We start from the raw sequence: 10,495 nt of genomic DNA on the forward strand, positions 1-10,495 counted from the left end.
AAAGCAGGAGGAGGGAGGGGCAGTGCGGTAATTAGTGTGAGAGCGTTTAATTAGCTGCTGGGCTCAGATTGTGCTGAGTGCTATTTAGATGGATTATGCTGTTGACCTTTAGTTCCATCAGAGCTTAGCCAATTGACTCCAGACATAACTTGAAAAGCTCTGCTCACTACAAGCTCATGATAAACGAGCGTAGTAAAGTGACAATGTTGAAGTGAAGAGTTATCTACAAACTAAACATTATGCAGTGTGCCTCCACGTACTTATGTTTCCATTATATAACGTGTGCTTCACCTTTCCAATATTACTGTTTATAAACTTTATCACTGGCCAGGCTTCATATTTGAAGCCATATTTGAACACAAATAGTGCCATGTCAGTATTTTAATATCCAGAGTAGAGATGAGATAAGACAGCAGATGAAAGTTGAGTCACTGTATTTTTCATTGGCTTTTTGCTAAAGCTCACAGCTGTTCCCTCACAAATCTGTCCCTGCTCTGAAATTCTTGAAGGTTTATGACACACTTTTGGTGTTTGTGTGTCACTGTGTGGGTTTGCATGTCTGTGTGTGCGTGGCTCTGTGATAATGTGTGTGTGTGTGTGTGTGTGTGTGTCTGTCCGTGAGAGTGAGATAGGTACAAATGACTGATTCAGATACAAAACTGCCGATAACGACAAAGATTCTGATACAAAAGGCTGTTGGTTGCCCAAAATACATCCCTTTGTCATTGTAAGGTCTGGAGAAGCTTTGGTGCTTCAACGTCTTTGTTCACATTGGTTTTTATTATGTGATTGTGTTGTATGGAAAATATTGAGGGCAGCACTAATAAACACAAAAAAACTAAAAAAGGAGCACAGTTTTGTTCATATGTTCATGTTCATGTATAGCACCCATATCAGTGTTTTTCTTGTTAATTTTATTTAAAAATAAATACTAGATCACCTACCACCAAAGAACAAAAGACCACCAAGAACATTTTAGGAATTACAATTAAGTATTTATTCAATATCAATTGTTAGAGTAAATCACGTGAAGATTAATGTGGCTGTGTTTATAAACTCACTAATGCCACAAAATGTCTCCCCACCACAAAGAGGCACACTCACGCGAATTCTTGAGCTATTTCTTGAGTTATTAAACCTTGGTCAAGTCCATGGTTCGTGCTGAAAATCCTACTCTAATTTGATTCCAGCTGAGAACAAATTTTTGTGGTTCACGAGCTGGTTTATGTTGGTGGAAACACACCAAACGATTCCAAATTTACTTCACGAACTGGAATCGTTCCAGTTTCTAGTTGGTGGGAAAGCACTATAAAATGAACTAACAACAGATTGTATAGTAGCGCCACCTTGTAAAATATGGCTGAACTAAGAGCAGAAGGTGAAATAACCTTCCTACTGGCGCATGCGCCTTTCAACATTAGTCAGTCAGTCAGTAAGTGAAAAATGACTCTCTGGCAAAAAAAAGTTACTCGGCTGCTTCTGTCATTCTCCTACACATCAACACACTACCTGCAAGGTAAAACCCCTAGAAACCTGCCTATATTGGACTTTGCTCTTTTTTTTGTTCCTTCAGTGCCTCTCAGTTGCATGTGACATAGACATATTCAGTATGTTGTTGTCTTTTCTAAAGACGCTTGGCTACTCAAATATGTAATCACTTGAGGTTTAATGCTAAGTGGTATTTGATATTTTCTTAAAATTGGCCATGTTTTGACCAAGATTTTATCAAGTGCCTTTGTGGTTTTTTTTTTTTTTTGTTTTTTTTTTTACATACAGGGGTTGGACAATGAAACTGAAACACCTGGTTTTAGACCACAATAATTTATTAGTATGGTGTAGGGCCTCCTTTTGGGGCCAATACAGCATCAATTCATCTTTGGAATGACATAAACAAGTCCTGCACAGTGGTCAGATGGATTTTAAGCCATTCTTCTTGCAGGATAGTGGCCAGGTCACTACGTGATGCTGGTGGAGGAAAATGTTTCCAGACTCGCTCCTCAAAAAATACCCCAAAGTGGCTCAATAATATTTAGATCTGGTGACTGTGCAGGCCATGGGAGATGTTCATCTTCACTTTCATGTTCATCAAACCAATCTCTCACCAGTCTTGCAGTGTGTATTGGTGCATTGTCATTCTGATACACGGAACCGCCTTCAGAATATAATGTTTGCACCATTTGATGCACATGGTCCTCCAGAATGGTTCGGTAGTCCTTGGCAGTGACGCACCCATTTAGCACAAGTATTGGGCCAAGGGAATGCCATGATATGGCAGCCCAAACCATCACTGATCCACCCCCATGCTACACTCTGGCATGCAACAGTCTGGGTGGTACGCTTCTTTGGGGCTTCTCCACACCGTAACTCTCCCGGATGTGGGGAATACTGTAAATGTGGACTCATCAGAGTGTGGTGTCAGTTACATGTTTCACATTGTCCACAGCCCAAGATTTGCGCTTCTTGAATCATTGAAACCGACGTTTGGCAATGGCATGAGTGACCAAAGGTTTGGCTATAGCAGCCCGGCCGTGTATATTGACCCTGTGGAGCTCCCGACGGACAGTTCTGGTGGAAACAGGAGAGTTGAGGTGCACATTTAATTCTGCCGTGATTTGGACAGCCGTATGTTTTTTGGATACAATCCAGGTCAGCACCCGAACATCCCTTTCAGACAGCTTCCTCTTGCGTCCACAGTTAATCCTGTTGGATGCGTTTTTGTCCTTCTTGGTGGTATGCTGACATTACCCTGGATACCGTGGCTCTTGATACATTACAAAGACTTGATGTCTTGGTCACAGATGCACCAGCAAGACGTGCACCAACAATTTGTCCTCTTTTGAACTCTGGTATGTCACCCATAATATCTCAACAAATAAAAACGTTTTGGTTCATTGGCAATTTACTCAGCTGCTTGTAATAGTAACAATTCTTCTTCTTCTTCTTCTTCTTCTTATTATTATTATTATATCATACCTGAACATAATCTAGCCTAAGCTAGTGCATAATCAACAGCTAACATTTTGTGCTCATTCAGGTCCCATCCTTATGTATGTGGAGATTTTTAAAAACATCATTAAAATCATGAAAATGTTGACAAAATGTCAACAAGCGTTTTTAAAAACATCCATATCTCCACGAGAAATAAAGAGGATTCAACAACTTTTTTTTAATTTTATATTACTTAGTTGTTCTCCATTTTACTTTGTTTCTCGAATGCTTATCAAAATGCTCCACAAAATTAAGTGCCCTGCACTAACGGCTTTGTATTCTTATTTTACAAACTAAGAATACACATTCTTAGAAATGCTGGGATATTGTGAATACACTTGAACTCATTTTGTAACTGATAAACGTACAAAGATTACATTCTTGTATTTATACTCGACAATTTGATTACATTTGATTTATACAGTACAAAAGAATTTGATGCCTGCAGCCCAAATCAAAAAGCTGGGACGGAGGCAAAATAAGACTGAATAAGAGTTACACTATTTTGAAACATCCCACTCAACAGATGAATATTAAAAATATAAAAGGAGTCTCAGGGGGCATGAGGTTACAAGATTTTAAACTGTAAAAACACTCTGGAGTTAGATAAAACACTGTGGGTGTCCCTGTCCTGCTGGTCCTTGGTGATTCATTTTTCACCCACTGGACTCCACACTGAGAATATTTAGAGACAGTTTCACAGTCCATGTGACATTAGGAACTGACATGCAACACAGTCTTTGCTGTTAATAACACATGACAGCAGTAACTGTGGGTTTGTTCTCACATGCTCTGGGTTTATCTGGGCTTACAGGGATATTCAGGTGTGTTTTTTTTCCATGTTGTTTTGCTTTGATAGAGGAAAAAAAAGGAAAAAAATCTCCAAGATTTCAATTATTGCCAATTCATGGAGAGGGGTGTTGATCTGTGCTAGGGATAGAGGGGTGCGTGGGTTTAACATTGACACACAAGGGGGCACATGCCTAAAAATGCTGAAAACCCCTGCACTAAAAAGGTCAGGTTTGTCACAAAACAGAGAACCACAACCCATCTATGATTGCAACCTTCAAGAGAGGATTGTCAGATGTATGGAATCAGATTTGTGCCAAAAAGAATCGCACAAAAAATGTATCTCAAACGTAAAACTTATAGCTTGCAAACAAAATATCCAGCTCTGACCTTTGTGCTCCATGACTTTTGTGTGTGAGCTCTGAGTTCTGCGTGTGCTCTCTGAGTTTTGTGCACTTGATCCCTGAGTTTTGCCAGCAGTTTTGGCACAAAGCTCTTGCGTGGGCGGGACTACTCAGGAGTTTTTGAGTGACAACTCAGTGACCTGAACGTTGTTCACGACTCTGAATGCAGCAAGCGTGTGTATTCGGCTTTGGGACTTCGTTTTACAGAATATAACACATATGAACATTTACGCTGCTGAACAGCTCTGATAATTAATTTCCTCTTTCATAATATTTAAACAGATAGTTCTTTTTGCTTGAACGGTATACTGTTACAACATTTTGACTTTTTGTTTATTAAAATTAATATTCATTGTTATTATTAATAATTCATTATTGTTAATAATGATTAATGATTTATTAATCATTCACATTCCCTCTCAAAATCCAAAAATGACAGTGGACTTTGCAGAAGTTTGATACAACTTTATTAAATTTGTATTCATTAAAGGAGCAGGAACACTCTTGTCTGTGATGTTTCTCTTTTCTTCTGTAACAAAATGCACATCAGGCATTTGTTAAAAACAGATTAACTGTGATCTTCAAAATAAAATTTGGGCATTTAAATCATCTAACAGCGATAATGGAAAAGGGAAGCCCCACTACTTTAGTACATGATAGGTTTTCTGAACAGAAGCTCAAGCACTCATGAATAATATTTTACAAATAAACAAATAAACGTTCATTTATTCTGTTTCATCCTGAGTGAACAGACATCGGTGTGCATTTACCTGAGATCAGCATCTGGTAAAAAGAGACAAACAGGTTTTTATTCACAGTAAAATCTTTAATGTTTTGACTGATTGTCTGAGTTTGCAGGTATTTCATCTTTTAAAACAGTAAAGTACAAAAAAACTCTTTGTGTAAAATTACTCTCTTTAAATGTTTAAATATTTCCCCTCTCTCCGCTGCTGAGCTGCAATAAATGACTTGAGCACTGAGTTGTCACTCAAAAACTCTTTAGCCAATGGGAAAGCACCCCTGAGAAGTCCCGCCCATGTGAGAGCTTTGTGCCAATACTGCTCGCAAAACTTACAGAGCCCCTAAAGGGACTGGAGGGGAAAAAAAAAAAAAAGACTTTTGCGTTCCCTCGCAAACACAATTGCGTTCCCTCGCAAATAATTTGGGCTCCGTATTACTGTGCTTGCTGTTGATTATGTGTTTGCTGTGCGTGTCAGGTGAACTATGGAGCAGCTCGTTGAAATTTACTTTGATCTTGGACTGAAATATAAAGACAGAGCATCTCTTCTCAGCAGAAAACATGGATATGTTACTGGGGAGCGCCAACTGAAATGTTTGTTGCTGTGTTGTTAATTGCTATGAAATGAGGAGGAGAGAATTTAAAGTGCAAGCGAATGGACAAAGGTTACGTGAACAGTACAGAGACACAGACAATGAACACAGTTTCCAAACAGTGGGAGCGAATGGAGAGTGAACACCTGAATAAATGTGTAGCTATTGGTAGTGTATTGGAGTCAGGTTTATGTGTGTGTAAAAGTCAGTTCTGGCAGACAATGGTATCCTGTTTTTACTGTAGCTTTTAAAAAAACAGAATTCCCAGATAAAACAAAATGCATGGTGTAGCGACCGGCTCGCGAGCTCCACAGCTGTGTCCGGAGTCAGCGCGCTGAACCACGTCTCTGTAAAAATCAGTCCGAAACGTGCCCTGAGGTCTGTGTGTTGAGCCACTGCCTTACACTCTCCACCTTGTTATTGAATGACCGGATTTTTGTGAGAGACTTTGCTTGGTAAAGGTTTTTCGTTAAGATTCTTAGCTTGACCCCTACCCCAGTGCGCCGTCTACACTTTTACTTTCTTTCACAAAGCCGCCTACGTCTCATACACCTGTTAGTATGGTGATACGTGGAGCTACGGCGTCCTGACTAGCACTTTCAGGATGCTACCGAACATATATAAATGTGCTGCTCACAACTTCCTCTGATGTTAGGCAGTTCCTTACGGATGTTTGAACGATTCACACTGGCAACTACACTGTGTGTCAGTAGAGATAAATAAATACATATATAATATCTGTTTCAAGTGGCTGGATTTCCCTGGAAACTGCAGTGTCCTGATGTGTTGACTGAGCCCCATAGACAATTGTGTATCATTAAACATTTGCAAAGGATTCGCAATGTATTTGCGAGGGAACGCAATTGTGTTTGCGTGGGAACACAAAATCAATCCCCCCAGAGTCCCTTTAGGGGCTCCTTGCAAAACTCAGGTATTGGGCGCACAGAACACATGCAGCTGGCGCACAAAACTCAGAGAGCATGCCCAGAACTCATAGCTCACGCGCTAAAGCCATGGAACACAAAGGTCAGCGCTGAATGTTTTGTTTGCAAATTAGAAGTTTTACATTTGAGATTTTTGTGCGATTCTTTTTGGCACAAATCTGATTCCATACAGATAGGACACAAAGAATATTTCTCAGTACATTTGCAAGGTTTAGCAGACCCTTATATACAGAGGAAGAACAACATTGTTCCATATTTAATATTCTGAAAAGCTTCAGAAAATCCAGAAAAATAGTTCATCTACAGCTAAGCTAGAAACCACTGGTGAATGATTAAAACCATTGTCACTTAACACCGTCTGCTACAATACCACAAAACCCAAACTAAAACTGTATTATGCTAATTGAATGTCACACATTAGGCAAATTTGGTGCAGAAAAACTGCAGTCTGGGCCCCAGCTCTTAAAAACACTGGAAAAGTGTACTGCATCCGATCTGTTCATGTTTCAGCTTGTTGTCAGGAAAAACAGATGTCGAGTTCTCTGTGCCAAAAAAAAGGGGTACGATCCAGGCTGTTAACAGTGAAAGGTGCAAAAGCCAACATCTGTCATGGTATGTGGGTTCATCAGTGCCCATGGCATGGGAGACTGGCACATGTGTGAAGGAACCACTGACACAGAAGTCCATTGTTACTTCAGCAAGAAAACACAAATAATCATTTTGCACATGGTACAACAGCTTGGCTCAGTAGCCAGACAACAGCAACCACAAACTATTGAGCAGCTGAAATGTTGTATTGAGCAAAAGTGAGCAAATTTTCCACATGCAAAAAGTGAGATTTGGTTTAGCAAAGCAGGTGAAGATACACAGCTGAAGGAATTAAAATGTTTGCCAGAGACACATTTAATGGACCATTTCATTCACAGCAACTCAAGACTTTCTCTCTCTCACACAGAGATGCCATCAGAGCGAGAGAGATCAGATGGGATGAAATAATAAAACTGGAGGTTTGAATGCACCCAGGAACATCTCACTAATGAACCAGTGTTCAGAGGAGTGCCTTCTGAGAAATGTTTTCTTACGCAAGACCAAGGAATGGTAAAGAGCTTGCATCATGGAAAATAACAGTGTGCAGAGTTTTTAAATTTAGAGTTTAAGTGTAGCATGTAAGTACTGTACAGTTTCATACAAATTTCTCATCTAGGTTCAGCCGTTTATATTCACCATTTGCACTGAATTTATAAACAGCATATTGGCTTTGTACTGATCTTTGAATGAGGCTCAATACAGTATTCCCAATCAAAAATTGACTTAATTTACATACATCAGCCGTACAAAGCTCAGTAACAGGATTAATCTATTTAACTGTAAAGGATAAATCTGTTGTGAAATGACTGGATTAACTCTGTGGCTGATGAAATATTGGAACGATTGTATGAGAATTTGATTGTATTCAACCACATGAACAGTAATGAAGTCAGGGACTGACAGTGGATTATTAACTCTGGATCATAAACTCCAGTTCATTCCAAATGTACTGGAGCAATGCTACTACACTCCAGAACACACAAACAAAACAGTTTTTTTAGGTTACGTTCCACTACCACTCAACAGCAAATACTTCTCCTGTCACTCACAATGCCACCAACATGGAAGGGTGTAAGCAAGAACGTGCTTCATCAGAGACATGCAAAGTCTTTTCAAACTGCAGCAACACAGTGCTGAAGCATATTCTGTACCACATGAGAGCCCCAACCATGGTGACCTTAGGCTCATTATTAACTCTGCACCTTAGTCCATTCTTTCAGTCTGTCCTTTTCTAGGGAGATTTTATAAAAACTGTACAGTAAAATTTTTGAGTGTAGCTACCTTAAAGTAGTGGAAATTGCTCATTAGAACATTAATTATTAAATTTCCTTCAGTCCCAGTGCCACACGTAACAACTAACAATGCAGATGTGTACAGTGCGTAAAGGTTGGCATCTTTCTGCTGCCTCAACAGCTGCAGAGCTCCAAACCACCTCTGGCAGTAACATTGGTACAAAACTGTGTGCAGGGTTCCTCACAGCATGGGGTTCCATCTCCTAGCCACTGCATGCAAGCCTTACATCACCAAACACAATGACAAATATTGGATAGGGTGTTGTAAAGCAACCCGCCACTGGACTCTTTGAAGAGACGAGTCATGCTTCCATACCTGCCATTGCAATGGATGAGTCTGGGTTTGGTGAATGCCAGGAGAATGTTACCTGCCTGACCGCATTTTACCAACTGTAAAGTTTGGTAGAGGAGAGATAATGCTATGGAGTAGTTTTTCAGGGCTTAGCCTAGTCCCCTTAGTTTCAGTGAAAAGAAATCTACCTGCTGGGAGTATTCCCAGAAGAGTCTAAGCTGCTATGGATTAGGTTTAAAATATTCTTTAAGACGTTCAACTTTTTGAGACATACTATAAGTGATATTTTGAGCAGCATGTGAATGAAAGGTCATTTAACTTGTAAAATACACAAAAGTGTAACACTCTGCTTCTCAATCACTCATTAGGCCTGCAACAAGTACACAATAAAATCGACAGTGGGCACACAATGTTGATGTGACGTCTTTTTTTGGTTGGATTCAGGCCGCAACATCACATAAGCCAAACAAAACCAATTTTCAACATTTAAATCTTATGCGAGATTTTGGTTGTGAATACAGCTGTTGAATTTGAAGTGACTTGAATTTGTAGACATTTTAAGCACTGTGTTGAATTTTGGTTGGGGTTGCAACTACAATTTTGCTAAAAGATTGAATCCAGTTCTTATCTAAAGCATTTCCATTAACATATTCCTAAACATTTCATGTCTTTGCTATCGACATTTTATGTATAGTCTGCCATTTAAATTAAGCTTCTCAAATGCCTCACTTAAAACCAATTCGGCAGATCTCCTGATCTGTAAATCAGACACAGCCACAACAGTGAGGTAAAACTGGTTGGAGATCAGCGGCTCACGAGGCCGTTCATATCAAAACACTGGAGAGTTCTAAACCGTTCATTTCACTCCAGACCCTGTTCAAAGCTGTCGTGCTCAAACATTTTCTGTTTAATCTTATCTGGTAAGAAAACGTGTATAATATATAATAAACGTACAATATTATATAATGCCTGGTGAGTAAAATGCTTATTATACAATTAAAATTATAATGTTTTCAAGGAAACTCATGGTTTGCTCCAGAGAGATGCATTAATCTGCTTTAATCTGTGTTGTGTGTGTGTGCTGCACTTTCACGTATTTGCTATGATTATGACTGGGTAGGTACTTTATTAAACTTTTTTTTTTTTGGGTCTTATATGTTTGACATTCTCTATGTTTACCTGTGATATCGTGAATACAGACTTTTGGTGTGAAACGTTATCATATAAAGCATGGATAAAAAAAAAAAACATTATTAAAATGACATAAATAAGACATCACAACGACCTAAAATTAACTTGGCAAACAACTGTGCGAACGTAACATGGACATCATGAAAAAAACGTCTAAAATACTTACAAATCCATATTTCAACCGTCAGCTGACGTCAGGGAAAGACGTCGTCTCAACGTCTTTTTTACTAGTACTAATTATATTTGACGTCGACGCGTCATTAAATCAATTTGCACAGAAGCGCCCTCTATTCAAAAATAATTATGTAATAGGGCCATATGTTATTATCACAAAGTCAACAACACGAACTCCCATTGTTCAGAACTAATTACCTGCATGCAGATGGTCAGCCGTCGGTACTCAGCCGTTCTCTGGAAACACCAAACCAAACACACCCTATTCTGTTCTGGAACACACCGCCCTTTAAAACTCCAGATTTTAAACCAAACGTGTAAAAATATCAAAACGTCCGTAAACCTTCGTAGTTACTCGCTCACCATGCCCCAGTGAACATTATTTCCTGCGTAACGGTAACGCAACATTCCAGAGCTTCTTGCGCCCAGACAATTGATTATTTTGACGAAAGGTCTTCGTGAATTCACCGCAAACTACGGTTTCATCCTTAAAAACCACGG

The 10,495-nt window shown here is 39.3% G+C and overlaps 1 long non-coding RNA gene across 2 annotated transcripts in view; it reads right to left on the reverse strand.

Moving 5' to 3' along the window:
- Positions 1-10,495, reverse strand: part of LOC136709994 (uncharacterized) — a 44,645-nt gene extending 34,150 nt beyond the window's left edge. For both annotated transcript variants that reach the window (XR_010804555.1, XR_010804554.1), the window contains exon 1: positions 10,193-10,495. This is a non-coding gene — a long non-coding RNA (uncharacterized lncRNA). The remainder of the gene's footprint in view (positions 1-10,192) is intronic.

This window comes from Hoplias malabaricus, chromosome 11 (genome assembly GCF_029633855.1).
Source record: "Hoplias malabaricus isolate fHopMal1 chromosome 11, fHopMal1.hap1, whole genome shotgun sequence".
Classification (NCBI taxonomy): Eukaryota; Metazoa; Chordata; class Actinopteri; order Characiformes; family Erythrinidae; genus Hoplias; species Hoplias malabaricus.